Genomic DNA, 6145 nt, shown 5'->3' with positions numbered 1-6145 from the left:
ATCAGATGGTCTACTTCCCAGTTCGTCTAACACTGTAAGGCTAAACTCATTTGGTCTACTATCAATTTCGTCTAGTAATGCCAGTTTGGTTTAATCCTCACTTGATCTAATGCCCAGTTTGGCTAAATTATTGTTTTGTCTAATGACCAGACTATAGTTTAATTGCAATTTTTTCTCTTTGGACTTTTCCCCATTTTGTCTAGTAAACTGTGGATATTAGACGAAATGGGCATACCCCCATCAGGAAGTAGACTAACTGGTAATGAGGCAAAGTGGCAATTGGACTAGATGGTCATTAGACTAACTGGTTGTAGACGAAACGGGATTAGACCATATGGGTTGAGACTAAATGACTATCAGACGAAATGGGAGTAGACCTAGTGATAGATCACCTACACGCTGACACGTATCTAGTAGAGATACAGTTCAAATGGGAGAGATTTACGCATCAAAGTGCTCATTGATTCTGTATATTTTTTATTGAAGCAGAAAGCATGCACACTGCGTAGATCGCGGTGTGGCTATACAGTAACTGTTGGTAATATGTATCTCTGCCCCCTTCCACACATAAACACACTGACAAAATACTGAAATTTTCCTTCTAGATGATGATGCATTTTGGTTTTGTGAACACTTTGGTAGTGAGTATTCCAGCAAAACCCATCGCAGTGTAAGGGTGTCCTAAAATCATTGATCTCTGCTTGAACTGACAAATCCTATATGATCTATTGGTTTTAAAGAGATGAGCATAACCACAAGATTTGAATTCAATTCAATTTAATATATTTTTTCCATCAACTACAATACATTATACAAAATATGCATTAGTCAATTAATATAAAAAAATACAAATCCAGAAATATAGTACAAAATATATGTGGATAATTATATACCGGGAAAACAATGCACACTTTATAGTAGAAACCTAGAATAAATAAAGCGATGGAAAAAAAGATCGACTAAGAAGTAGAGCTTGTAAAATGTAGATAACTAAAAAAACATACGAATAATATCTATATCGAAAATAATCTAAATATGTTCAATTAAAGCATTTGAAATTTATATATATAATGCTGATATAAAGCATATCATAAATCATGAATTAAGGATATAAAACACACAGATATAGGTTTTTGTTTTGTTTTGTTGTGCTTGTTTGTTTTTTGTCCATGTTTACATTTTGTACTTAAGTCAGTTATTTTGTGCATACACATATAGAAGGGAACTTACTCTAGACAAGGCCTTTTTGGCTCTATTCAAGTTCTCTCTTTTTATTTTCACCATTATGTATAGAATAATTGATTGTTTTGTACTGTATTGTACGATTCAATACTGTGTTACTGTTTTATAAGAAAAAATGAGAGGAATAAACACATTGAATTGATACGTGCAATACTGCATGTGTGTGTGTGTGTGTGTGTGCTTGCATGTGTGCGTCAATTGTGCGTGTAATATAGACTTGTACACCTACTGCGTGACAAAATATAAGGGAGTTCCTCATTCTATTTTCAGCCGAGGACAACCTACATTGGCAAGAGAGTTGTAAGACTGTTAAACTTTGTCAGGAATATGCAGCATGTGATCCTTATACCTTTCCGCCAAGAGGTACTGTAAAGTGGATATTTTCTCGCAACTAATTTTTCGTGCTTGGCCTGGTAAGAAGAGTTTCGCGTGGTTCTAATTTCACGAAATCAAGACATCAACTACTAGAACATAATATGGTAAGCAAAAATATTTGTGTGCTTATATTTTCACGCTAGTTTCTGGTTGCTTGAAATGCGCGAAAATGCCAACACTGCAAAAATTTCCACTTTTATGGTATTGCTCTGTGGTTGTTGTTTTTAGATACACAATTGAAACAAAAGCCATCAGCATAGTTCTGGGTGTGTAGGCATATTTGTTTTGATTTAAGGATGGCACATCATTTCATTTCCTTTTTTTTTTTTTTTGATCTGATTATTTGGGCAGAGTTGATTTTCTGGCAAACATTTCTCTGCAAAAATAGAAATGTCTAGACAGAGACCTTAACCCCACGCCTTAACCAAACTTCCCTTGCATTTCCAACTAGTTTTATCAAACTATTCACATTGTTTTCTGTGTTGAGACAAAACCCATCAGTACAGGTCTAGGTGTGTAGACATAATCTTGTTTTGGTTTAAGGATGGCACATTATTTCTTTTCCCTTTTTTTTTCTTTATCTAATTATGTGGGCAGAGTTGATTTTCTGGCAAACATTTCTCTGTAAAAATAGAAACGTCTAGATAGACACCTTAACCAAACTTCCCTTGCATTTCCAACTAGTTTTATCAAACTATTCACATTGTTTTTTGTGTTGTTGTATCTTCATGTGATATTGCTTTATATTCTATATAGTATGGGTTTTTCCTACCATAATACATACATACATATAATTTATATTGATGCATATAATCCCTGTAATTATGCCAGCAGTTTGTTAAATTCTGTTATGCTGTATTGACAATGTAATGCAGAAATTAAACAGAAGTGAACTGAACCTCCCCCCCCCTTTTAACACATTTCCTCACTATCAGAGCTCATAAAATTGATTAGCAAGTCAAAGATGACCATAAGTGGGCACTGAATGGTTGTTTTTTAAGAGAAATTTTTCATGCGAGAAGTGGCAACATTTTGTTTAATATATTGAGGTCCTACAAAATAACTTAATCACTTGGAATGATATGTGCACATTATGTATATTATTATACCTACAATGTGGGGTAGCAAATTCAAAAGGAATGTTGCTGTTTGTTTGGAGTACGGTTACCTGAAGCCAAATTTGACATTTTGGTATAAGGCACCGTAACAATCTAATTTTTTAGGTAAAAAAAAAAAAAACCCAACCTCAGATGTGTTGTGGCAGAAAATGGACTGACAGAAATATTGTTTGAATACAAACCAGCGCAAACCACAACAAATTAAGAGATCACTTATATATTGTGAACGTTTCTTGCACCATTATGGCGTAAGATTCAGGTAGTCCCCTAGCACACTTATGTCACAAGAACATGAAAATCTCAAGTTGTATCATAATCATAATCTGATATATGATGTCAGGTTCAGTGGGGGTGGAGATGGAAAAAAAAATCGGGAAGGGGTGGGGTTCTGCATGGGTCATCATGAGCTTGTGAACAGCCCCTATTAAGACTCCAACTCTCCCACTTGAGGCCATATTTTTATCCTCAAAATCTCCCGCTTGAGGTTGAATGTCTTGTGCTCTATTCTCCCATCCAGCTTTAGTTTTGTCATTATATAATATGTTCCAAAACAGCACCCAGAGAGCATCTATCACCCTAGACCACTCCCAGCGCCGAAGAAATTAGTGTTCCCAAAATGTACAATCTCTTTCTGATGCGCATCATTTAATTCACGCAATCAGATCTGTCATGGGTCCATGCAAGGGACTGTCCCATTACAGGGATGTGTGACATTTGCGTCTCTGCCACAGCAGCAGCAACAACATCACCACCATTACCATTATTAATTTGTAACATGAACAAAGGGGCCAGACTGAGGAGGGGGGGGGGGGGGGTCTAATGATCCACAACTAATTACTTTATTTAGCATGAGGCTTCAAAAATTTGTCCAGCCAGTGAACTTACCCGGGTAAATTGAAAATAATGTCCCAGGGAGGGGAAACCCCGCCCTCGTCCTTGAGAACCACGTCATCGGCGGTCGTATGTGCGGCTGAACCCCCGTGACGTGTTCGGAAAACAATACCACTTCTGAACTGAAGGTTCTCCTTTCTTAACATCATGGACCTACCATGCTAACATGTACCTGTGGGACAACGGCGTAGCCAGGATTTCATCTTAGGGGGGGCGGTTAGTCTGCGAGGGAGCGAAGCGACCGAGCCCGAGCGAGCGGAGCGAGCGAGGGGGGGGGGGGGGTGTGGGAGGGGGGTGTCCCCCCTCCCACGGTGAGAACTTTTTGCATTTTGATGTTGTAAATGGTGCAATTTGATGCATGCTTTTGCGCGTTTTATCGACGTGAGACAGTCCCACTTGTTTAAGGTAGCAGTTTATTTTGATGTAGATTATTATTGAACAATTTGCCTATAAAATGGTATAATTCAAATACACTTTTTGTATTAATTCTTTTCACTGAATATCATGAACGCGACTGAACCCGAGCAAGCGGAGCGAGCGAGGGGGGAGGGGAGGGTGTGGGAGGGGGTGTCCCCCTCCCACGGTGAGAACTTTTTGCATTTTGATGTTGCAAATGATGCAGTTTGATGCATGTTTTTGCGCGTTTTATCGACGTGAAACAGTAACATTAGTGTAAGGTAGCAGTTTATTTTGATGTAGATTATTATTGAACAATTTGCCTATACAATGGTATCATTAAAATAATCTTCTTGTATTAATTCTTTTAACTGAATATCATGAACGCGACTGAACCCGAGCGAGCGGAGCGAGCGAAGGAGGAGGGGGAGGGTGTGGGAGGGGGTGTACCCCCTCCCACGGTGAGAACTTTTTGCATTTTGATGTTGCAAATGGTGCAACTTGATGCATGTTTTTGCGTGTTTTAACGAGTTGAAACAGTCCCACTTGTTTAAGGTTGCAGTATATTTTGATGTAGATTATCATTGAACAATTTGCCTATAATATGGTATGATTTAAATACACTTCTTGTATTAATTCTTTTCACTGAATATCATGAACGCGACTGAACCCGAGCAAGCGGAGCGAGCGAAGGGAGAGGGGAGGGTGTGGGAGGGGGTGTCCCCCCTCCCACGGTGAGAACTTTTAGCATTTTGATGTTGCAAATGATGCAATTTGATGCATGTTTTTGCGCGTTTTATCGACGTGAAACAGTAACATTAGTGTAAGGCAGCAGTATATTTTGATGTAGATTATCATTGAACAATTTGCCTATAGTATGGTATGATTTAAATACACTTCTTGTATTAATTCTTTTCACTGAATATCATGAACGCGACTGAACCCGAGCAAGCGGAGTGAGCGAAGGGAGAGGGGAGGGTGTGGGAGGGGGTGTCCCCCCCTCCCACGGTGAGAACTTTTTGCATTTTGATGTTGCAAATGATGCAGTTTGATGCATGTTTTTGCGCGTTTTATCGACGTGAAACAGTAACATTAGTGTAAGGTAGCAGTATATTTTGATGTAGATTATTATTGAACAATTTGCATATAAAATGGTATCAATTTGAATAATCTTCTTGTATTAATTCTTTTCACTGAATATCATGAACGCGACTGAACCCGAGCGAGCGGAGCGAGCGAAGGGGGAGGGGGAGGGTGTGGGAGGGGGTGTCCCCCCTCCCACGGTGAGAACTTTTTGCATTTTGATGTTGCAATGGTGCAATTTGATGCATGTTTTTTCGCGTTTTATCGACGTGAAACAGTAACATTAGTGTAAGGCAGCAGTATATTTTGATGTAGATTATCATTGAACAATTTGCCTATAATATGGTATGATTTAAATACACTTCTTGTATTAATTCTTTTCACTGAAAATCATGAACGCGACTGAACCCGAGCAAGCGGAGCGAGCGAAGGGAGAGGGGAGGGTGTGGGAGGGGGTGTCCCCCCTCCCACGGTGAGAACTTTTTGCATTTTGATGTTGCAAATGATGCAGTTTGATGCATGTTTTTGCGCGTTTTATCGACGTGAAACAGTAACATTAGTGTAAGGTAGCAGTTTATTTTGATGTAGATTATCATTGAACAATTTGCCTATAAAATGGTATCATTAAAATAATCTTCTTGTATTAATTCTTTTCACTGAATATCATGAACGCGACTGAACCCGAGCGAGCGGAGCGAGCGAAGGAGGAGGGGGGAGGGTGTGGGAGGGGGTGTACCCCCTCCCACGGTGAGAACTTTTTGCATTTTGATGTTGCAAATGGTGCAACTTGATGCATGCTTTTGCGTGTTTTAACGAGTTGAAACAGTCCCACTTGTTTAAGGTTGCAGTATATTTTGATGTAGATTATCATTGAACAATTTGCCTATATTTAAATACACTTCTTGTATTAATTCTTACACTGAATATCATGAACGCTGTCTGTTCAGCAATCAAACAGAAAAAGCATGCACACGAGGTTGTAGATAGGGGCATATCCCCTCCCACACGAAGGGGATTTTGCGTTTTCAGACCTGAAATTC

The sequence above is a fragment of the Diadema antillarum genome, unplaced genomic scaffold, assembly GCF_040938485.1.
Source record: "Diadema antillarum isolate AM-2024a unplaced genomic scaffold, OU_Dant_1.0 scf00000026, whole genome shotgun sequence".
NCBI lineage: Eukaryota > Metazoa > Echinodermata > Echinoidea > Diadematoida > Diadematidae > Diadema > Diadema antillarum.
This window is presented reverse-complemented; position numbering follows the sequence as displayed.